Below are 25,233 nucleotides of genomic sequence, written 5' to 3'. Positions count from 1 at the left end.
TTTGGGGGAGAGCCCTGCAGTGGGGAATTTCCCCGTGGCTTCCTGAAACACGATCTCTCAGACAGCAGGAGCCGCTCTGCTCCTTTTCCTGATGAACTACATGGCATGAAAGAGAAGAAGGGGCATCTAGGTACGTGTTTGGGCTCAGACTCCGATGTTGTGGGAAGGCAAGCACAGCGAAACTATAGAATCTGGTTTAGGACACCATGTCAACTTTTCAGTGTCCTGAAAATTTCAGCTGTCTTCGTCAAGGCAAATGTCTGTTGCTCCACAAGTGAGCAATCTTTTTCTCTTGAGGACAACATACTCTCGGGGGGCATCTGTTGGGGTGGGGCAGACACATGCCAGAGGTGGGTGGGGGTCAAAGACAGTATTCTGAATTAATTGATCTGGGGTGCAGACCAGTTTGCTTCAGTTCCCACTATGGCTACCCCATATTAGAATTCCCTGGCCTATGCAAGAAGTCAGCCCAGACCACGGGTCGGCAATTTTTTTTAGCCGCGGGCTGGTCCACTGTTCCTCAGACCGTGTGGTGGGCTGGAGAAGCGGCACTGGGGGGGGGGAAGCTGGAAGAAGAGGTGGGGGGCAAGCAGTCCTCCTCCCCACTCCCCAGCCCCAGCCCCAGCCGCTGCACTTACCTTCCCAGGGGCTGCCGCCGCCGCCGCCGCCACTGCTTCTCATGGGTAGGCAGAGAGAGCTCGTCCACTCCGCTCTCTGGCCCACAGGAGCACCAGGGTGGTGGAGGGAAGATGAGCGGCGCGAAAGGGCTAGCTCCAGAGAGGGGCTGCTTAACCAGCTCAGCCCAGCCCCCTTCCTCCTCTAGGCAGGGCGAGGAGAAGCCAGGAGGAGGGAGGGAAGAGGCGCCGTCACAGTGTGTGTGAAGGAGAGAGGGGGAAATGGAATGGCGCAGCGGAAAAAATGGTGCAGCCCAATCGAACAGAATCCCCACGCCGATCCACGGACAGTCCACGAGGGGGGGGGAGTGAGGGCTGAGGCATTGGGGACTTCGACACAGTGTTGATTAATTTCTTTCCCTCATTAATACAGGCCTCACTCAGAAACAAGTTTTTCCTGGTGCAGCCTTGGTCCTGTTGATGGCTTTGAGTTGTGGACTCAGGTCTTTGCAGAGCAAACCTTCCTGTCTTGGCCATGCAGAGAGGTAGGTATGGGAGAAGCATGTGGCGCCATCTAAAGGCGAAGGCAGACAAGAGATTTCCAGAGCACTGCAAGCAAACGGAAAATGTGTCCTCCCTGTGTTCAGTCCAACAGTACTTTCTCCTTCCACGCTGGAGCTGTGGAAAAACGGGTTCCCCAAGGTTGCAGCACAAGCCAGCTGCAGAGAACACTGATTGGCTGCTGAGGGTCATGGCATTCGGAAATCTCCTCTCAATTCCCAGTTTTGCACTTTTTCTTTTGGGGGGAAATGTAGGATGGTTGTTGTTGTTGTTTTTTTGGGGGGGAGTTATTAACGGGGGGCAGATCTGACATACTTAATGGGGGGGGCAGAACTGACATACTTCCAGTATTTTATTTTATTTTTATTTTAAAGGAAGGCTGCCTACCTGATACATAGAAAGAAAGGCAAGATTGATGGCTGAAGCAGGGTTTGCAGATATGTATGCCATTCAAACGATGAAGCTGGGAAGAAACCGCATTCAGATCATGACTAATGGACCCACTGTGAGTTTTCTGTCGGGTAAGAGCTGTAATTCAATGGCAGAAGGCTTGGTTGGTAGAGCTTGAGACTCGTAATCTCAGGGTCATGAGTTTGAGCTCCATGTTGAGCCAAAGATTCCTGCATTGCAGGGGGTTGGACTAGATGACCCCCACGGTCCCTTCAACTCTATGATTTGATTATTCAACCTCCAGCATCACCAGATAAGTGATGGGAAAATCCCCTATCTGTTACCATGGGCAACCACTGCCATTCTGTGTAGACGATGTTGAAGTAGACGAACCAATGTTGTGATTTGTATGATATTTGAATTATGCCTGTCTGTACTCCCAAAGGGCCCTGATGGCAATCAATCATAACTCACGAGAGCAAAACAGGGGAAGTGTTTCCTAATGTTCTTCAAACTTCACGTTAGTATCCCAAGGTTAGAAGGTTAGCATTTTGCCAGATTGGATAACCTTGAGCAATATTTTGCATAGTGCAACCTCTCTGTGAGTTGTTAAAAAGAAACAGAGAGAACACCCTTTACTATGTATGGGAACAACTTAAATCAGGTTTTCCCACAAGTGAACATACCTGCTCCTTACAGCTACCCTGTCACCTGGATAGGTATATTTAGAATGACAGAAAACCCCACAGTTTACCTGTGCATCATTCTGTTAGTGCACAGGAGTGTGTGTCATGCCAAGAGTCTTATTGACGGCACATTTTCAGCTCATTCTCATATGGTCACATTCTTTTTATACAATGCCACCTGTTTGAGTTAAAGATAATTCAGTGCCCCCCCCCTTTTTACGGAAGACGGGGGTTTGGCAAGCAGACTGGAGTGTGCTTTCAAAAAACCCAGAGACAGATGCTTTGAGGCAGAGCTTATTTTAAAAAGTGCTTGTTGTTGTTGTTTAGTCGTTTAGTCGTGTCCGACTCTTCGTGACCCCATGGACCATAGCACGCCAGGCACTCCTGTCTTGCACTGCCTCCCGCAGTTTGGTCAAACTCATGTTCGTAGCTTCGAGAACACTGTCCAACCATCTTGTCCTCTGTCGTCCCCTTCTCCTTGTGCCCTCCATCTTTCCCAGCATCAAGGTCTTTTCCAAGGATTCTTCTCTTCTCATGAGGTGGCCAAAGTACTGGAGCCTCAGCTTCACGATCTGTCCTTCCAGGGAGCACTCAGGGCTGATTTCCTTAAGAATGGATAGGTTTGATCTTCTAGCAGTCCATGGGACTCTCAAGAGTCTCCTCCAGCACCATAATTCAAAAGCATCAATTCTTCGGCGATCAGCCTTCTTTATGGTCCAGCTCTCACTTCCATATATCACTACTGGGAAAACCATAGCTTTAACTATACGGACCTTTGTCAGCAAGGTGATGTCTCTGCTTTTTAAGATGCTGTCTAGGTTTGTCATTGCTTTTCTCCCAAGAAGCAGCCGTCTTTTAATTTCGTGACTGCTGTCACCATCTGCAGTGATCAAGGAGCCCAAGAAAGTAAAATCTCTCACTGCCTCCATTTCTTCCCCTTCTATTTGCCAGGAGGTGATGGGACCAGTGGCCATGATCTTGGTTTTTTTGATGTTGAGCTTCAGACCATATTTTGCGCTCTCCTCTTTCACCCTCATTAAAAGGTTCTTTAATTCCTCCTCACTTTCTGCCATCAAGGTTGTGTCATCTGCATATCTGAGGTTGTTGATATTTCTTCCGGCAATCTTAATTCCGGCTTGGGATTCATCTAGTCCAGCCTTTCGCATGATGAATTCTGCATATAAGTTAAATAAGCAGGGAGACAATATACAACCTTGTCGTACTCCTTTCCCAATTTTGAACCAATCAGTTGTTCCATATCCAGTTCTAACTGTAGCTTCTTGTCCCACATAGAGATTTCTCAGGAGACAGATGAGGTGATCAGGCACTCCCATTTCTTTAAGAACTTGCCATAGTTTGCTGTGGTCGACACAGTCAAAGGCTTTTGCATAGTCAATGAAGCAGAAGTAGACGTTTTTCTGGAACTCTCTAGCTTTCTCCATAATCCAGCGCATGTTTGCTATTTGGTCTCTGGTTCCTCTGCCCTTTCGAAATCCAGCTTGCACTTCTGGGAGTTCTCGATCCACATACTGCCTAAGCCTGCCTTGTAGAATTTTAAGCATAACCTTGCTAGCGTGTGAAATGAGCGCAATTGTGCGGTAGTTGGAGCATTCTTTGGCACTGCCCTTCTTTGGAATTGGGATGTAGACTGATCTTCTCCAATCCTCTGGCCATTGCTGAGTTTTCCAAACTTGCTGGCATATTGGGTGTAGCACCTTAACAGCATCATCTTTTAAGATTTTAAATAGTTCAGCTGGAATATCATCACTTCCACTGGCCTTGTTATTAGCAGTGCTTTCTAAGGCCCATTTGACTTCACTCTCCAAGATGTCTGGCTCAAGGTCAGCAACCACACTACCTGGGGTGTACGAGACCTCCATATCTTTCTGGTATAATTCCTCTGTGTATTCTTGCCACCTCTTCTTGATGTCTTCTGCTTCTGTTAGGTCCTTACCACTTTTGTCCTTGATTATGGTAATCTTTGTACGAAATGCTCCTTTCATATCTCCAATTTTCTTGAACAGATCTCTGGTTTTCCCCATTCTATTGTTTTCCTCTATTTCTTTGCATTGCTCATTTAAGAAGACCCTCTTATCTCTCCTTGCTGTTTTTTGGAAATCTGCATTCAGTTTCCTGTATCTTTCCCTTTCTCCCTTGCATTTTGCTTGCCTCCTCTCCTCCGCTATTTGTAAGGCCTCGTTGGATAGCCATTTTGCTTTCTTGCATTTCCTTTTCCTTGGGATGGTTTTCGTTGCTGCCTCCTGTATAATGTTACGAGCCTCCATCCATAGTTCTTCAGGCAGTCTGTCCACCAAATCTAAATCCTTAAACCTGTTCCTCACTTCCACTGTGTATTCATAAGGGATTTGATCCAGATTGTATCTTACTGGCCCAGTGGTTTTTCCTACTTTCTTCAGTTTAAGCTGGAATTTTGCTATAAGAAGCTGATGATCTGAGTTACAGTCAGCTCCAGGTCTTGTTTTTGCTGACTGTATAGAGCTTCTCCATCTTTGGCTGCAGAGAATATAATCAATCTGATTTCGATGCTGCCCATTTGGTGATATCCATGTGTAGAGTCTTCTCTTGTGTTGTTGGAAGAGAGTGTTTGTGATGACCAGCTTGTTCTCTTGACAGAACTCTATTAGCCTTTGCCCTGCTTCATTTTGAACTCCAAGGCCAAACTTGCCAGTTGTTCCTTTTATCTCTTGATTCCCTACTTTAGCATTCCAATCCCCTGTAATGAGAAGAACATCCTTCTTTGGTGTCATTTCTAGAAGGTGTTGTAGGTCTTCATAGAATTGGTCAATTTCACTTTCTTCAGCACCGGTAGTTGGTGCATAAACTTGGATTACTGTGATGTTAAAAGGTCTGCCTTGGATTCGTATCGAGATCATTCTGTCATTTTTGAGATTGCATCCCATTACAGCTTTTGCCACTCTTTTGTTGACTATGAGGGCCACTCCATTTCTACTACGGGATTCTTGCCCACAGTAGTAGATATGATAGTCACCCGAACTGAATTCGCCCATTCCCTTCCATTTTAGTTCACTGATGCCCAGGATGTCGATATTTATTCTTGTCATCTCATTTTTGACCACATCCAGCTTACCTCCACTCATGGTTCTTACATTCCAGGTTCCTATGCAATATTTTTCTTTACAGCATCGGACTTTCCTTTCGCTTCCAGGCATATCCGCAACTGAGCGTCCTTTCGGCTTTGGCCCAGCCGCTTCATCAGCTCTGAATCTACTTGTACTTGTCCTCCGCTCTTCCTCAGTAGCATGTTGGACGCCTTCCGACCTGAGGGGCTCATCTTCCAGCGTCATAACTTTTATATGCCTGTTGTCTTTGTCCATGGAGTTTTCTTGGCAGGGATACTGGAGTGGCTTGCCAGTTCCTTCTCCAGGTGGATCACGTTTAGTCAAAACTCTCCACTATGACCTGTCCATCTTGGGTGGCCCTGCATGGCATAGCTCATAGCTTCTCTGAGTTATTCAAGCCCCTTCGCCACGACAAGGCATTGATCCATGAAGGGGTTAAAAAGTGCTAGTTTTTTTTAAAACTTGATATAGCTCAGGACCTCGTACAATTAAGGGTTGCAATATTTTGAAGAGCAAAAAAGAGGACACATTTGCCGACTTCTCCTTTTTAACTGTGGATCACCGTGACGGCTCTCATTTTACATACCCATGAAAAAGAGGACATGTCCTGGAAAAAGAGGACATATGTCACCTTTCCCCACATGAACCTGCCTGGACCCTGAGATCATCACCCAAGGCCCTTCTCCATGTGCCACCTGCAGAGGTCCAGAGGTTGTCATGGAAATAAGAAGCCTTTTCTGTAGTAGCTATGAATAATAATAATAATAATAATAATAATAATAATAATAATAATAATAATTTATTATTTATACCCCGCCCATCTGGCTGGGTTTCCCCAGCCACTCTGGGCGGCTTCCAACAGAAAAATAAAACACAGTAATCTATTAAACATTAAAAGCCTCCCTGAACAGGGCTGCCTTCAGATGTCTTCTAAAAGTCTGGTAGTTGTTTTCCTCTTTGGCATCTGTTGGGAGGGCGTTGCACAAGGCAGGCGCCACCACCGAGAAGGCCCTCTGCCTAGTTCCCTGCAACTTGGCTTCTTGCAACGAGGGAACCGCCAGAAGGCCCTCGGTGCTGGACCTCAGTGTCCGGGCAGAATGATGGAGGTGGAGACGCTCCTTCAGGTATACTGGACCGAGGCCATTTAGGGCTTTAAAGGTCAGCACCAACACTTTGAATTGTGCTCGGAAACGTGAAATGTTCTTCCTTGAGAGGCCAGCTCTGTCACCATTTTTGTTATGGGGCAGGTGGACAGTGCTGGTGCCGGGTGCCGGGCACTGCTAGTTTTCTAGAAGGTGCTGGAACTCACCCTGAACATCTCCCTCGTTCTCTTAGAATGACAATGGTGCCCACCTGAGAGGTGCCGGAACTGAGTTCCAGTGAGTTCCAGCTGCACAAAAGCCCTGGTTTGTGGGGAGGCCACCCTCAATACCCTAACCTGAATGAGGCAAAACATGCAAATTATCTTAGGCTCCATCTTATCTTCTTGTATACTCTATGGTATGGTGGGGTCCTCTTCTGGGCTTAAGACCCTGGCAAATGTCAATACTCCTTTGGGAGGGATAGAAATTTAATGCTCACAGGAGTTAAATGATCTAGCTATTTTCCAGGAGTCATGCAGAGTGATGCAGTACTCGAAGCCCTGGTGATGAGGTCAACTCTACACACAAGACTTTCAAGGTGACTCTTTTACTTGCAGGATGGCAACTATTACAAGCAGTATCATAGAATCAGAGAGTTGGAAGAGACCACAAGGGCCATCCAGTCCAACCCCCTGCCGAGCAGGAAACACCATCAAAGCATTCTTGACATATGCCTGTCAAGCCTCTGCTTAAAGACCTCCAAAGAAGGAGACTCCACCACACTCCTTGGTAGCAAATTCCACTGCAGAACAGCTCTTACTGTCAGGAAGTTCTTCCTAATGTTTAGGTGGAATCTTCTTTCTTGTAGTTTGAATCCATTGCTCCGTGTCCGCTTCCCTGGAGCAGCAGAAAACAACCTTTCTCCCTCCTCTATATGACATCCTTTTATATATTTGAACATGGCTATCATATCACCCCTTAACCTTCTCTTCTCCAGGCTAAACATACCCAGCTCCCTAAGCCGTTCCTCATAAGGCATCATTTCCAGGCCTTTGACCATTTTGGTTGCCTTCTTCTGGACACGTTCCAGCTTGTTAGTATCCTTCTTGAACTGCGGTGCCCAGAACTGGACACAGTACTCCGGGTGAGGTCTGACCAGAGCAGAATACAGTGGTACTATTACTTCCCTTGATCTAGATGCTATACTCCTATTGATGCAGCCCAGAACTGCATTGGCTTTTTTAGCTGCTGCACCACACTGCTGACTCATGTCAAGTTTGTGGTCTACCAAGACTCCTAGATCCTTTTCACATCATACATGTACACTAAGTCCAATGCAATGTGTTTCACTCCCTTGAGCCCAAGAGAGGGTCTTCTTGCTTCCAGAACTCCTTCGTAACAGTGCATAAATTATCAGTCCATATCTTGCCTGTCCTCACAAACTCCTGCAGACACAGCATCTGCTTGAAGTTTCCACAGTCAGCAAAACAACGGCTTAGCAACCAGCCAACTTCCAACTGCCACCCTTCCTATCTATGACACACACACACTTTTAAAGGGATTTAACAAATTAGCAAGGCAATGATCCAGCATTTCTGTGACCTTAATTGGGGTCACAAGATTTGCATTCCCGTGACATAGGTTTTCTTTTCCCGCAGTACAATTTATTATTGGTAAAATACATTTTCGAATAAATATAGCACCACTAGAAATATTAACGTTAAAACCCAGTCTGCTCACTGCATACTCCATCCACAAAGCCAACTTCGCCTGAGTTCACCGTTGCCATTTTCCTGGTGTAAACTCAGCTGGGTTGCTGACGTCAAGGGTTGAAATCATTGGCAACTTAGACCGATGAGTTTTCTGAGCAGTCAGGTAGGCTCCCTGTCCTGAGCTCATCTGTGATGGCTGGTGGTCCTCTGCAGGTAATGTGAAGCGGGGTGTAGCAATCTGAGTTTTTGACTAGGACTGGAGGTTCAACCCACATCCTCAGACTTTAGCCTAATCAACACTCTCAGCCTAACCTACCTCATAGGGTGTCAGGGACTGGGCAGAGGAGGAATGGTGGAGACCGCCTCCCCAACCTGACCCAAGGAGGAGGAAGAGGAAGACAGTATAGATTTACAACAGGGGTTTGAGGGAGGTCGTAGCTCAGAGGCAGATGAGGGGAAAAGTTGGGAAATCGTGGAAGAGTTAGAGCGAGCAGCAGCTGGCTGACACGTCATTAGAAAGCATTCCAGACCCTCCATCTCCCAGAACCCGGTGAGCCTTAAAAGTAGGAGAGCAAAGAGCTCAAAGACAGAGGGCACATAGCAGCACCCATGGAGGAGGTGATGATGATGATGATGATGATGATGATGATGATGATGATGATGAATGAGGAAGTGGGAGAGACGGAGGAGGGTGGAGATTCACTTGGGACAACATCATTATCCAAGAGGCTGGGTTCTATAGCCTCTCTCTGTAAAGACTGAAATAAAAAAGGACTATTAAAAAAACTTTTCCTTGTCGTTATACTTTCCTGGGCAAGCAGCCGGGAGCTGCTGACAGGCTCCTGACATAGGGCTATTATGAAGATAACATGGGGCAAAAGGAGTTCATTGGAGGAAAGGGGATATAATATGTAATAAATAAATAATGGGACCTGTAGGTTGCAGTCAGAGGAGCAAGGGTTCACCCAAATCCTGGTCCCACCCAAGTTTGACACGTCCCATGGGTTAATTTTAGCACGTTGCTTAATGCCGAATGACTCATTTGGGTCGCCTGGCTTAATGAATCATACAACTGCAGCAATGAGAATAGAATGAAAATATGAGTGGAGCAGCTGAAGAAAGAAAAATGCAAGTTGGAATCCTCAAGAGAGACTTTGAAGGGGGTGGCCACCGACAATATCCATGTGCTTGCTGTTGTAGGAGCTACTAAAGTTGTAAGCACCTACCCAACAGCTTCTGATAGTTTGGTAACAAGCAGGGCTTTTTTTCAGCCAGAACTCGCTGGAACTCAGTTCTGGCACCTCTCAGGTGGGCGGCCATTGCCATTCTAGGAGAATGAGGGAGGTGTTTGTGGTGACTTCTGGCACTTCTTTTCCTAGAAAAATAGCACTGGTAATGGGCAAAGGATCCTATGTGAACCAGACCATCGACATAGTGCAGGGATGGAGAGGCTGCACTATTTATTTTAATTTAATTTAAATTTCACCTTTCTACAGTGGGCTATCTTCTTGACATATTTGCATACCCCTCTCTATCATCTATGCAGGCAGAAAGCCTCAGGGTGAAAAGCAGGGCCAGGGTGGAGTGTAGCTTGGAAGCATCCCAAGAGCCAGCTAGAAAGACCTAGAGGGCCACATTTGGTCCCTGGGCTGAGGTTCCCTACCCTTCCCATAGTGCCTCCCTGCTCAGAGCCAACCCAAGTCATTTTGCTGCCTGAGGCAAATGACAAGGCAGCACCCACCCCCAAAAAATTCATTGTACTGACATTTGCTGAATCTTCAACACCGGTGACAGGAAAGCGTGCTCTGCTGCACCTGAAGGCAGTAGACTAGTTTAGCCGGTGTTGGGCAATCTACATGATGCGTCCTCCTCAGACCTCCAACACCTTACCCTCCCTCACTCCCCTTCCACATTGGCTTCTGTATTTTCATTTGGAAGGGGGAGAAAGTCAACATTTGACAGCATCTGACAAGGTCCGAATACAGACTCTCCATAGCATTTGGTATATTTCACATTAACCTCAGTCCTCCCACAAATAATACTCTTCTGGAAAGATGAAAAACCCCAACCCTCCAAGCACTGGATGCCAATTTCAAAGTTTGGAAAGCGTGCAATATTTCGTTCTGGATTGGGCAAATGATTTGGCAGGTAAGCTCCTGCAACTCTGTCCGTCCAGTCTTTGATTCGAAACATCAGGGCGACCCTCAGATTACCCTCCTTTCTAGCTCAAATAAATAGTACATTAGGCCTCTCGGGCTTAAGATATTCAGTAGCGCTAAGATTTTAATGAGACAAAGGGCTTTTGTTGAAAAGACAGGTTGGACTCGCTGCTCTTTCACTTCTTTCCCTGGTAAGAAAACATTGCTGGGACTAGGGAAGATATGTCAGCGGGTGCTCACTCGTCTCGACAGGTTTTCCTGGCTGTTGAGCTATTATGTGCTCAGGCTGAATTTCAACCTCTGCACAACTGGAAAATTTAGCCATGGGATAATTCCTCACAAACAAATTACAGGGCCTGAATTGGTTCCCATCAAAAAAAGAAAGGAGGAGCGGAGTCTCGTCAATGGAAAACATTGTTAACCTTTTTTTAAAAAAAAAAAAAGAATCGTGATGGGAAATACAACATCCATCCTCACAGTATATCTAAGAGATGAAGGGCTTCGACTTTTTACAGCATCCCTCTGAGGTAGGGAAGCATGCTTGTTCCCTTTTATATGGGATAAGCGGGAATTTCAGGCAGCAAGCCTATATTCAAGAGAGAGAACAGACACGTGTCAGACTTTGCTGGGTAATTTAGGACCATAACAAGAGGAAGAAACCCTTGGTAGCTCCTGGGAAGTTTTCTAGTTAAAATGTGTAGGCGTAACTAATGGCAGGCGGTGTGGAAGATGGAAAAGGTCCACTGCACCACCCCCAAAATTACATGACACATAATCATTTCACCATTACCACCATCTGCCCCATCGGGCCATCTATGTGAGGACTACTGGGATAGCTCAGTCTTTAAAGCATGACACTTCTAGTCTCAGGGTCGTGGGTTTGAGACCCAAAGATTCCTGAATTGCAGGAGCAGATGATCCTTATGGTCTCTTCGAACTGTACAATTCTATCATTCCCCACAAAGTCCATGTTAACTATTCTGCAGGGGGGTCAGGGCCCACTGGGTGGGGTGCACGCTGGGCTTTGTCCAGGGGTCAGATGTGCCCAATGTATTGAAGTGCTACGCAGTGACTGAACTTCTATTGTGGAAGGCTGCATTCCTGTGCATGTTCACTTGGAAACAAGTCTCACAGCATTTGGTGACAGGTAGGTAGCCATGTTGGTCTGAGTTGAAGCAAAATATAAAAATTCCTTCAGTAGCACCTTAAAGACCAACTAAGTTTTTATTTTGGTATGAGCTTTCGTGTGCATGCACACTTCTTCAGATACACAGATACACTGAAACAGAAGTAACCAGACCCTTATGTATATTCAGAGGGTGGTGGGGGTGGGTGGGAATGGGTGATAGGCTGATAGGAGTGGTAAACCTGTTGATGGCTGTTAACGACTGCTGATGACTGCAATAGGTCCTGCGGGGAAAAAGCAAGTGCTGAGGCACTAAAGAAAGCTTGATCATGCATAATGAGATAAGAATCCTATGTCTTTGTTCATCCCAGGTGGCTCCATGGTTTTAAGCTTGGTAATGAGTTCCAATTCAGCAACTTCCCTTTCCAGTCTGTTTCTGAAATTTTTCTGTAATAAAACAGCTGCTTTGAGATCTTGTATAGAATGTCCTGGGAGATTGAAGTGGTCTCCTACTGGTTTCTCTGTCTTGTGGTTCCTGATGTCAGATTTATGTCCATTTATCATTAGGCGTAGGGTTTGGCCTGTTTGTCCAATATAGAGAGCTGAAGGGCACTGTTGGCATTTGATGGCATACACAGTGTTAGAAGATGAGCAATTAAATAGTCCTGAGATGGTATGTTGGATGTTGTTGGGGCCAGTAATGGTGTTTTCCGGGTGTATGTGGCAGCAAAGTTGGCATCTGGGTTAATAAACACCCGATGGCCGCCGGGCATGCATAGAAGCGACTTCCAGTGCCGCTCTGCCTGATTTCCGGTGCCCACACATGGGAAGAGCGGCCCCGGAAGTTGCTCCTACGCAACTTCTGGTGCCGCGCCACTGCTGATCCCACATTCTTCAGCGGGAGACTTGGCAGGTATGAAGTAGATAAATAGGTACCACTGTGGCAGGAAAGTAAACGGCTTTTCTGTGTGCTCTGGTTTCCATCACAGTGTCCCATTGTACCAGGAGTGGTGCATGACCCGGAAACAGGGTTTCACAGCATTAATACCCCAAGAGTGCTTTGTTTTGTCCACAGCCACAGACTTGGATTTAAACAGAAATCAAACATTGCTCTGACTCTCTCCAGCTTCCCAGTCTGAAGCTTTTTCTTTTAGCTTCTAGCTCACATCACTCAATTCTCTGTTCTCAACTCTGCCTTTGTCCTGAGGGAGGGGGCCCCATCCATTTGCCATCTCTCATCCAGTCCCTTCCTTTGTTCCCGTAATGGCCCATCACCCAGGCTATCGCCTCACCTGGCTATTCCAAGAACATAGAAGTTGCCTTATACTGGGTCAGTCCATTAGTTCATCTAGCTCAGCATTGTCTACCTTGACTGGCAGTGGTTCTCCTAGGGTTTTGGACAGGGGGTCTCTCCCAGCCCCACCAGGAGTTGGAAGGAATTGATAACTTTGAGCTCTGCATGCAAAAATATGTGTTCTGTTATTAGTCAATGATCACAACTAGTGATGGACAAATCTGTAAATCTGAAAGCCGTTTAACCCACCTTACAGATGACCTATTCATTGTGCATCCTGATTCGCATGTGCACAGTTTATGCAGAGTTTAAATCAGATGAGCCTATACTGACCATTTGTTCTGATTTGTTTTGCTGGGATGTTACAAGACCATGAATATTTCTCCTGCTTTCCTTCTGGTAGGCTGTTGGGGTGTTTATATATCTTCCTGTTAATCATTCCTTCCTTCCATCTGTTTCAGTACCTTTCCTCATCACTTTCAAAACCGTGAAAAGTTCCGTTGTTGTTTTTAAAGGGGGTTCAATCTGCTGGAGAACCGGGGGGGGGGGTTAATCCACTTTAGTTGTGTAAACTTCCAAGTTCCAGTGTGTGTTTAAATTCACCCTACAAAATAGTGAGAGTTTGGGTACACTTCAAGTGAATGTCCACCAGCTCTACATCTTGTAACTAGGCACTCCATCGGTTAATTATTCATCGAATTAAATCATAGCAGAGTGAATGTAAATAAGGATTAAAAATGCAAGCTTTGAGATATACTGATATGGAAAGTAACAGCAATGATATTAATCTGGATTGCAACTTATTTTAATGGCTGCATCTTCAAGGCACAGAGCTCTCCCTAGTGATAAGTACTACAATGGCCAGCTTTCTCTCACGCATGGAGTTGCTCCACCTGAAACAGTTGTTAAGGGAGCTGATCCAATGCCTCTTGCAGCAGCCATCAATTTGTACATGTTGATTGGCTCGCCCCCTTAGAAATTTTTGAGGATCTTTGATCACCAAAGAGCCTTGGGTGGCATTCAACTAAGTTTTACTCAAAGTGGTCCCTTTGAAATTAACAAGCATGATTAAGTTCAGCTCATCAATTTCCATAGGTCTACTCTGAGTATAACTTAATTGAGTGTCACCCTTCTGCACATTTGAGTACTCCTTGACTTCTGAACAAGAATCTAGCATAGTGCCTGGATAGCTCAGTTGGTTAGAGGATAGCTCACTTGTTAACAGCAAGGTTGCAGGTTCAAACCCCATATGGGACAACTGCATATTCCTGCATTGGAGTGGGTTGGACTAGATGATCCCCAGGCTCCCTTCCAGCTCTACAATTCTATGATTCTGTGATTTGTGTTCAGGTTTGCCAAATAACTGACCCAAATCTTCCTCCGGGTTTCCTCAAACCTTTGCCACAGACACAGGGTTAAAAGAGGGGGGCCCTATGGCTCTTTCCTTCCTTGTCACTTGCCCAACAGGCCACCACAAAACCACTTGCTCATGAGAAAGCCCATGACCTCCTGAGTAGCATTTTAGCATTTTCAGCATTTTCCAGGCACTGCCTTTGCCTCCGCCTTCCCCAGACAAGCAGCAGCATGCCAACCGTCGATGATGCTATCCTGCCACATTTCAGTGGGGCGGGGGGAGGCAAGAGAAATGGGCCGCGGCTTATCAGGGTTTGGCTTATTTCTGCATCTGTGTAACTGGAGCACACCGTGGACAGTAATTGCTGGAGGTGTAATGCATAAACATCACTCACAGAATGGAAACCACAACCGAGGTGGCATTGGCATGGCTTCTAGATCAGGCACTGGAGCATGAGTTATGTTTATCCCACTGTAGGTTAACAGCCAAAATGAGGCTTAGAAAAAGAGTCTCCTAGGGCAAAACGAATCCAAAGCGATTTATCACCACTGTGGTTTCCACCACAGCCCTCTGGTTCTCCCCAGTAGACAGTTCTCCCAAATGTTGGACTCATATATATTTTTCACTTCGTAACTATGTGCATCAGAGCAAGAATTTCTGCTTGCCATAAGGAATGGTGTCCACTCTCTTCCTCCATGCGCTGTTTTTTTTGGGGGGGGGGAGTTTTCCCAGCCCTCCAGAGTGGATCTGGAGGAGGCATGGAGAAGTGAGGAGTGGGGGAGAGCTCCATTCCACTAGTGGGAAAAGTTGAACTGGCTTCCTCTAGCACCTCAGGTTAATTGAGTCTGGCCATGGCGTGTACACAGCCTAGGAGAACATTGGGAATTGGTTATAAGTATTTTGACATGTGTGTGTATACTGTGTTTTCTTTCAGCCTTCCTCTATCGATAAGAACATGCGGGCAACGTCAGCAGATGGAGCCAGCTGCCTCAATACAGCTGATGCTGCTTCCCTGAAAGGTAAATCTGCAGTCCTTTGTGTTTTATCTCAAAGTTTACCTTTACACAAACAATGCTGAGCATGGGAACACAAAGAGCAAAGAGGAGGTGTAGAATGGAGAAAGGAAAGTAATTTCTGGTGCCTTGAGTTGGGAGAGGCCGCTCAACGAAAGTTGGCACAAGTCAAAGAGCCCGAGGGCTGTGAAACTGCAGAGGTGGAGCCATATCCCTTCCAGACTGAGCACAAGAGTTGTGGAACAAAATGAGCACCTTATGTGGAAGAAAAGCAATGCTACACATTGGGGGGGCGGGGTGAGCGATCTTTCACAGCTGTATGGAATGTGCATGTATTGTGGACTTCAAAATGGAGCATGGAGGTCCTAGTGGGAAAATGCAGTCTTCTTCTTCTTCTTCTTCTTCTTCTTCTTCTTCTTCTTCTTCTTCTTCGGCGATCACTCGTAGCCGAGTAAGATTGTCTTCCATAAACATGATTTTAACAATGGGTCCATAAGTGACTGTGGAGGCCAATTCTGGATCCACACGTCCTTCCCCAGTGGGGACATTGGTTTCCAGGTGGGAGTTGATCACGGTGTGGATTTGCCAAGCGTGCCTTCCTCTTAAGCACATTTCTCCCTTGCGTCCTGAGATCGAGTTTCTTCAAAGCCCATGACACCTTTGGTAAAGGCTGTTCTCCAATTGGAGCGCTGGCAGACCAGTGTTTCCCAGTTGTCAGTGTTTATACTACATTTTTAAAGATTTGCTTTGAGACAGTAGCCATTTTGCATTCAGGTGTCCCTATTTTCCAGGGACAGTCCCGGATTCACAGAGTCTTTTCCGGTTTCGACCCTAGAATGTCCCACTTTTCCTTAGGACGTTCCTATTTTCATTGCAGAAATGTTGGAGGGTTTGGAATTATGTGACCCACCTGGGGCCAAGGAGATAAGACATCTGAAGGCAACCCTGTATAGTTTTTATTATGTTTTATATATGTTGGATGCCGCCCAGAGTATCCGAGGCCACCCAGTCAGATGGGTGTGGTATAAATAATAAAATTGTTGTTGTTGTTGAATAGGATTGACCCTATTTTCATCGGAGAAATGCTGGAGGGTATGTGGCTGGGGCCCATTTGGACTGGTGGGGTGGAAGCCAGGGAGGCCAACAGTAGGTGGATCCAGAGCCCAGGTGCGCCAGGTTCCACCCAACATTGTGGACGCCTGGCGTGTGCGTGTGACCAGGGCCAGCACGTCCATTAAGGCGAACTAGGCAGCTGCCTAGGGTGCCAAAATGGAGGGGCGCTGGCCGGCCTGCCCGCCGCCCCCCGGTGCTGCCTGGAGCCGCCTCCACTGCGCCTGTCAGCTGTTGAGAGGCTTCAGGCCGCTATCCCGAGGCGTGCGTGCCTCCGGAGAGTGGCCTGAAGCCGCTCAACAGCTGACAGGCGCAGTGGAGGCAGCCCCAGGCTTGCGCTCCCCGTGCGAAGCTCCAGAGGCGCGTGGGGAGCGCGAGCCTGGGGCTACCTTGCCGAGCCTCTCAGCTGTTTTTTTCTACTTTTTTATTTTTTATTTTTATTTTTTCTATTTTCTATTTTTATTTTTTCTATTTTCTATTTCTATTTTATTTTTTATTCCACTTTTATTTTTTCTAAAAAAGATCGACAACTCTGGGAAATGGGGAGGGGGCGCCAGAAGGTGATCTTGCCTAGGGCGCAAAAAACCCTACAACTGGCCCTGCGTGTGATGTCACACACAGTGCATGACATCACAAGCCATTGCCGCAGCGGAAGGGCCCAGCCACCCAAGGCCTCCTGGAGATGGTGCCTATTCTAGAGACAAAGACAGGAAGAGGCAACTAATTCAAGTGTTGCCGCTGTCTTCCTCCATGTTGAGCTTGACACGGGCAACACTGAGACTTGTGGAAGAGGAAACTGACCAGCACTGCTACCCCTTGGATCAGCTGCAAGTATGAAGATGAGGGTTGGCTGAGGGCAGTCTGAGGTTAATATGAACTAATGGAGCAGCTTCCACAATTCAGGTTTAGCCTACTGCAGAAAAAATGGGTCCATTGCAGCAGATGTGATGGCAGTGGATCAGTAGGGGGTGTTAAATTTTTTCAACTTTCAAATTCCAAAGCTCAGGGGTGCTCAAAAGTTGTAACATGATTTGGGAATTCGAAAAATATTTTTGTTAAATTAATATGATTTAGCTTTGCTTGGTACGTAAAATGTGTGTAGAATTGCATAGAAATCATTAAAAAGGATATCTATTATTATTATTATTATTATTATTATTATTATTTAGCATTACCTGACATTACTTAGCTAAATTGCCACTCCACCCCCCCCCTTGCTTCAAAGCTGCTATTAGAATTGAGAAGTGCTCTGGGGAAAACAACAAGTCCTAGCTTCGTACGCACCTCTCAATATTCCCCACTTCTCTGTCTCATGGCCTTCATATATAATGCATTGACTTTGTTTCCATTTTCCTTTCATATTACGAAAGTTATGAGCTGTGTAGGGAGTCACCGGCGTGTGTCAATAAATTGCACGGCCATCTTGTATAACTTAAATAAGTAAGACACAGCAGCAAGGTGTTTGCTATGGAACAGTTTAATCAGCATTTTCCATAAAGAGTAGCATTATGTATATCTGTGGCTAGGCCGCCAGCTTGCCGTCCCTGGGTGGATGCATGGCAGGGCATGATGCAAAACCCTTCCACGGGCAAGACCAGATAATCCTCAGCCTTTGTGATGGGGTGGAATGGCAACAGGCATAAATAAATGCATCATTATTCTAGTGGGAGAGGTATTTACTTAGGCTAGACATTCAAAGCCATTACTGGATACAGAGGAATAAAGCGAGAGATGCAAATGTAATTAACATGTGGGTTACTCTATCGTCTTATGGCCATGCGCAGGGAAAGCACATAATTGCACCAGTACAAATGAGGGCAGGCAAGGTTTATGACTCAGAAGGGATTGGCTAACATACGGGAGCATGATGCGTCTTTGAGTATTGCAAAAGGGCCTGAATTTTGCAAGCGAATTTTCAAAGCCCATTTGCTGAATTTTGTTTGCATCAGGGTGGAGGAAACACGGTGGTGATGTATTCACTGTAAGCTACCTGTAGGGGTTTTCACTGTGGTTTAAAACACAACAGTATGATCTTTGTGATAAACAGTTGGCTTCAGATATTTTGCATGCTTACGATGGCAAGGTTGCATGAAGAAAATGGCTCGGACGATTCTTAAAACAGCTTTCAAGTTCTCTGGACTGTTGCTGTCGTAACCGCCCAACCCCAAGGGTTGAGTCACACATCTCTTGATATCTCACCCTGCAATGTCTCATTTTGGACTAGTCTATACATGCAGCAGAATAAGAGGAGAGTGAGATGGTAGAATGGAGTTCACCACTTTAGACTGGGGGGGGAGTGTACTATTTTTTTAATGCTCTCCTGCCTGGAGGTAAAAAACATCAGTGCAAGCAGAAAACTAGTAAAGCAAGGAATGAGCTTAACTGGAAACTTCCCCCCTGGTGTGTCAGCGTACTTGTTGCTGTTGTTTTTCTTGTAGGGATTTTTTTTTTTACTAGGACTTTGTTGTTGTTGTTGTTGTTGTTTAGTCGTTTAGTCGTGTCCGACTCTTCGTGACCCCATGGACCATAGCACGCCAGGCACTCCTGTCTTGCACTGCCTCCTGCAGTTTGGTCAAACTCATGTTCGTAGCTTCGAGAACACTGTCCAACCATCTCGTCCTCCATCGTCCCCTTCTCCTTGTGCCCTCAATCTTTCCCAACATCAGGGTCTTTTCCAAGGATTCTTCTCTTCTCATGAGGTGGCCAAAGTATTGGAGCCTCAGCTTCAGGATCTGTCCTTCCAGTGAGCACTCAGGGCTGATTTCCTTCAGAATGGATAGGTTTGATCTTCTTGCAGTCCATGGGACTCTCAAGAGTCTCCTCCAGCACCAGAATTCAAAAGCATCAATTCTTCGGCGATCAGCCTTCTTTATGGTCCAGCTCTCACTTCCATACTGATGGGCTGTGGGCCGTGGCTTCATTCTGCAGCCAATGCAGCTGCATCTCTGCCTGTCACATCGTATGTGGCATCAGATGTGGGCAAGGTTTAGGGGAAACAGCTCTGCAGACCAAACTGGAACCCGTGCTGGGTTCTGACCCATGGGCAGAGGTTCCCCAAATCTCTATGTATATGTGTATGTGCATGTTATCAATACCCGTATCTAGATCTTTTTCAAGCACTTTGTCACAGTGTATGACTGCAAGCACAATCCAATAATAAGCTGCAAGATCCCTGCCCAATACCTATCTCTCTCTGCCTGAAGATGCAGGATTCATAACCCAAGAGGCGATGAATCATCTTCTCTAAGCATTTAGTGAACAGTCACATTTTCAAATTATTACTTCAACCTGAAACCTGAAGGGAAATCAAAATAAATATGTCAATAATAATAATAATAATAATAATAATAATAATAATAATAATAAATTATTTATACCCCACCCATCTGGCTGGGTTCCCCCAGCCACTCTGGGCGGCTTCCAACAAAATATTAAAATACAGAAATCCATCAGACATTAAAAGCTTCCCTAAACAGGGCTGCCTTGAGATGCCTTCTAAAGATCTGATAATTGTTGTTCTCTTTGACTTCTGGTGGGAGGGCATTCCACAGGGTGGGTGCCACTACCGAGAAGGCCCTCTGCCTGGTTCCCTGTAAGTTGGCTTCTTGTAGCAAGGGAACTGGCAGAAGGCCCTTGGCGCTGGACCTTAGTGTCTGGGCAGAATGATGGGGGTGGAGACGCTCCTTCAGGTATACTGGACCAAGGCCGTTTAGGGCTTTAAAGGTCAGCACCAACACTTTGAATTCTGCTTGGAAATGTACTGGGAGCCAATGTAGGTCTTTCAGGACCGGTGTTATATGGTCTCGGTGGCCGCTCCCAGTCACCAATGACTTGCATTGCATGACCCCTGGATCCCTTGTTGCCTTCTTCCCAAAGCTCAGAAAGCTTCTGCCTGGCTTAGGGAAGGAGGGAGGAATGAATGGGTTTCTACACATTCTATTTTGTTGCTTCAGTCTAGCAAATTTTATTTTGATGAGCAGAGGAGCTCCCATTCACTTGAAGATATGGGACAACTCCTTCCAGGGAAGTAAACAGGGAAGCCTGCGGACACAGAACCTCCATGCTTACCTGCTGTATATATAAAATTAGCTAAAAACCTCACAGAATTCTAGCTCCGTGAGAGAACATGTCAGGAGGAAGGTCCTTGCCCCAGCCTTGGTATGTGCAGGAGCTGAAGATGAGGAAAAGATCATGCCCACCATCCCATCTGCACAAAAGATAAAAATTAGAGGCTTGAACTGTATGTGACAGGCAGCTGACCTTACAAGTTTCTGGACAAGTTAATTTTGTTTGAGGTTTTGGGCTGGGGTTCAGTGATGTATGGGATGCTAATCACTAACTTTGGCAAGTACATGGTCTCTACCAATTGGTTGTATATGATGAATCTGAACAGAAAAAATGTGTGGTTTTTTTTTGTTTTGTTTTAAACCATTTAAGTTATTGTTATTCCTTGTTATAAAATTCAGAGATATGTGTTCAACTTTGCATGGAGAACAAAAAAAACCCGGCTTGATAGCAATGTGTGACTGAAAAATGTTCCTTCAGAGAAGCTACTGAGACAACCAAGGAAGGAATGGTAGTGATATGAAATGAGGCAAATAGTGATGGCTTAGCATGGATGTTTAAAAATGTAGCATTTCTTACACTAACATGTCATATATTGAGATTAGTTCATAGGACTAATACATCAGAGAAATATGTCTGGATGGAAAAACTCTCCTGCAGTTTAGAAAATAAGTTTGTTCCCACACAGAGGGAGTGGATTTCGACTAACTAAGCCCCGTTGACTCCAACACATACATGGACACGGGCAGAATGCTCCTCCTGGTAATCATGGCCCCCAGTCATGGCATAGTTTGTTTATTTTCTCCTACACTTTTATTTCATGGCTGAGAACTGTGGTATCCCATCCTTGCACTTAATCATTTCTAGCTGATGAAGATACTGCTGGAATGATACTGCTGGAATGCTTAGCCTCTTTAAAAGGCTGTAAAAACCTTTAATCCATGATATCTCTGTAAATGCTCAAATATTTTTGTTGCCATCGCTGAAAGGAAAGTTAACTGCACGTACACCAAATTCCTGTCAAGGTCTGTCCTGCTCTATGAGCCACCAGATTATGTGGAGCACAGGGACCCATCTTGACCCATTAGATCCTATTCTGCCTCTGTCCAGAGGCATGTGGTTATTGGACTAGAGCAGTGATGGACAAACTTGGCCCTCCAGCTGTTTTGGGGCTACAATTCCCATCATCCCTGACCACTGGTCCTGTTAGCTAGGGATGATGGGAGTTGTAGTCCCAAAACAGCTGTAGGGCCCAAGTTTGGCCTTCACTGGACTAGAGGGACTAGGCTAACCCACTAAATTTCCCCCTGGTTGCCTCCTTTCTGAAGTCCGGGAAGCTTCTGCCTGTCTTGGGGAGGGAGGCAGGCACAATGCTCACCTGTGCAACATCACAACCTTGCCCCCTTCCAATCATCACCCTCGCAAGCTGGCGCCTCTGTCCCTAACTGTTGCCCTACGAAAAATTTCACCACATGCCACTGCCTCTATCAATGATCCCCAGCTTTACACTTTTGTCCCCACCTGCCCTGCAATACAAGTGATTTGATATTTGGTAATACAAGTGGTATTTCAGCAATACCAGTATTGTTGAATTTTTTTATAAAAAATAATAATCTGAAATTTTAATTTTGTCAACAGTTCTCAGTGATCCCTGTCTGAGAACTGTGATGTGGATTCAAGGTGACACCCATAAACTCATCAGGTTTATTTATTTTCAGGCTTCGGGGAATCGACTTCGTCACCACTGTGACAGTAGATAAGAGATCAAACGAAAGGAACGTCTTACCAGTTAGCCACTTCACATCTGTATATTTCCAGACAAACAGTGCCATGTTTAAAGTTTGATTCCTTTCTTTTCAGACTCTGCCATCTGCTGTTGAAATGGCGAAAACACACTGAACCTGCAATTCATCTCAACAAATTGAACTCTTCGCTGGTACAACTATGTTATCCACTAAGATCAGATGAGACTGGCATCAGTGTTATTTTGGTGATGGCAGTAGTCCATTTTTTTTTGGAATAATTTTGCCCATAATCTGGGCCATATTTTATTGCAAGACAATTCTGTATTTCCCAAGAAAACCTTTAATAATTTTTTTAAAAAGAGACAATCCCATATTTCCATAAATATTTTACCTGCCATTCAATTTGCTCAAATTTACAAGGCAGGAAATTACAGCCAAGGGTTGTAGAACTTGAAGTCTCCCCCCCCCCCATTGTTATAGTTTATAGACCTTGTTTACAGAAATCAAACGTAGATTGATCAAAGCAGAGTCTGCCAGAATGGCTAAGTGGTATGAAATACTTTGCTGTAGGATGCCACAGTCTTAAATACAGTCTATGCATCTTAGACCATGGGTAGACAAACCAAGGCCCGGGCCCAGATCTGGCCCAATTGCCTTCTGGATTCAGCCCGTGGACGGTCCAGGAATCGCTGCGCAGATTGGCGTGGGGATTCTGATCATTCGGGCTTCGCCATTCCCCCCCTCCCTTTCACACACTGCGGCAGCACCTCCTCTCTCCCTCCTCCTGGCTTCTCCCCGCCCTGTCTAGAGGAGGAAGGGGGCTGGGCTTTGTTGAGCCTTAGTTTGCTAAGCACCATTTTAAGCAGCCCCTCTCTGGAGCCAGACCTTTCGCGCCACTCATCATCCCTCCGCAGGGACGTCACTCGCAGGGCACATGTTAGCAGCCATCGGGGCTTGTCCGGTGCTGTGGAGAAGAGAAGGGAGAGTCAATGGGGGGATTTCCCCCCAAAAAATATAGTCTGCCCCCCCACATGGTCTGAAGGAAAGTGGACCGGCCCCCTGTGGGAAAAATTTGCTGACCCCTGTCTTAGACAATACATTTTTTATAAACATAATGGAGAAACCAATGGCTTTATTAAAGAATGAGAGGTATTGGGGGAAGGGACGCAAGAGAGGTATGGGAGACTCGGGTTTCACCGGTTTGTTTCCACCTCCTTGTTTTGCATACTCACACAGTTTTCAGCTAAACATTTTTTTAGATGAAATCATCAAACACAAAACCTCTTTTTTTCTTTCTCATATAAACCACATTACCTGCCCATCAGTAAAGAAAAGCATACTGGGGAATTCAAATGGAAGTAAACACAGAGGGTATAAATTCTCTAAGCACATTGTTCTGTTTAACTATTATTAAGAGTTTGGGTTTTTTTTAAAAAAGCATGTTTATTAGTAATGAAATCAAAATTGCTAGGCATCCAAACCTAAATGAAAAGAGCTATCTGTAAAACTGGCTAGAAAGCAAACAATCTTCATACTTAAGACGGTAGGAGGAGATAGGTCAATTACCAGTACATGTTGGAGGGTATGGAATAAAAGTAAAGATAAAGGGACCCCTGACTGTTTGGTCCAGTCGTGGACGACTCTGGGGTTGCAGCACTCATCTCGCTTTACTGGCTGAGGGAGTCGGCATTTGTCTGCAGACAGCTTCCAGGTCATGTGGCCAGCATGACAAAGCCGCTTCTGGTGAATCAGAGCAGCGCACGGAAATGCAGTTTACCTTCCCACCAGAGTGGTACCTATTTATCTACTTGCACTTGACGTGCTTTCAAACTGCTAGGTTGGCAGGAGCAGGGACCGAGCAATGGGAGCGCACCCCATTGCGGGGATTAGAACCGCTGACCTTCTGATCAGCAAGCGCTGATGTGTTTAATTAAATGAAAAATAAGGATCACTCTGAACGATAGTCAAACTACAGCTGCTTTCAACTTGTTTGAGGAGTTCTCCACTTTTGCTGTGTTATCGGTCAAATATCTCATAGAGACATGAGTATTTAAGTGCAAATATGAACATAAAATATACCAAGAGACTAAACAGTAACAACCCCCGTTAGTTTGTCCTTCATTAGCTAGGTATAAAGCTGTCTAGCAGAACAACATATAAAGGGGAAGATGTTAAATATTTCACACATAATAAATAAACATCAAATGCTTGGACTCAGAGCATGTAATAAACCAGGCTTGTACAGGTTTCAAATGAAATCAGCACATCTCTGGTTAGCGGGGGGGGGGGCTGATAATTTCTGCCTGCAGCATCCAGGTGTATCAATGCATCACAACAGCCAAACACCTGCTTATCCTGAAGAGCAAACCTCTGCAGATAAAGTTCACAAAGTGAATTTGAAAAGGTAATTATCCCCCCCCCCCAAGTCTGGGGGAAAGTTCTCAAATTGGCAATTTTCAAATTGTGGCGGGTGCTCTCAGATTCCTTAACAAGGAATTTTGCTGCCGCTGCTTCTGGCTCTAAGCCAGGAACAATCTTCACCTTCGGAAAATGTACACGCTAACACTCTTCCGTTGGGTTTTGTATTTTTTAATGTTTAATTTAATGTATATGACTACTTTTGCTACGTTGTAGTTAAGTATTTTTTCATGCTGTAAGCCACCTTGAGCATAGTTGGAACTGTGGAAAAGCATCATACAATTAAAAGTATGTATGTATGTACAGGGTGGGATGATCCAATGCCCTCACATCCCAAGTCAAAATTCCCCGAATGTGGAAGTCTAGCATTTCAGGGAAGAGTTCCAGTCTAGCCTTTGACCTTAAACGTTAAGTGTCTGTGTGCAAAAATAGGTGGTTTTTATACGAGGAAGCTTTGAGTCGTGCAGTTCTCGCCATGCACTCTGTGGTATGAGGTGCCAACAGGATTTTCTGGGCAAAGTACACGGCATGTTGATTAAGCCCTCTACAAATAAGAGAGAGTGGCTAGAGGTTACACCATGCTTTGCTATGTGCACAGAGCTACAGTTCTCAGAGAAGTTTAAAAGTCAATACCTCGTCTCAGAGAATGCTGGCAATTGTAGCTCTCTGAGGAGAATGTTATGTTAGCACCCTTAAAGGTAAAGGGACCCCGACCATTAGGTCCAGTCGCAGAGGACTCTGGGGCTGCGGCGCTCATCATGTGTTATTGGCCGAGGGAGCCAGCGTACAGCTTCCAGGTCATG

At 45.6% G+C, this 25,233-nt stretch overlaps 1 long non-coding RNA gene across 1 annotated transcript; it reads left to right on the top strand.

Moving 5' to 3' along the window:
- The first annotated feature begins 1,573 nt into the window (after positions 1 to 1,573).
- LOC132591827 (uncharacterized) lies at positions 1,574 to 23,898 on the top strand. Its single transcript, XR_009557241.1, has 3 exons — positions 1,574 to 1,696; positions 15,014 to 15,098; positions 22,128 to 23,898. It is a non-coding gene; the product is annotated as an uncharacterized LOC132591827 (long non-coding RNA).
- The last annotated feature ends 1,335 nt before the right edge of the window (positions 23,899 to 25,233 follow it).

Source organism: Zootoca vivipara, chromosome 3 (assembly GCF_963506605.1).
Source record: "Zootoca vivipara chromosome 3, rZooViv1.1, whole genome shotgun sequence".
NCBI lineage: Eukaryota > Metazoa > Chordata > Lepidosauria > Squamata > Lacertidae > Zootoca > Zootoca vivipara.
The sequence above is the reverse complement of the archived record's forward strand: the minus strand, read 5'-3'. Positions and strand labels throughout refer to the sequence as shown.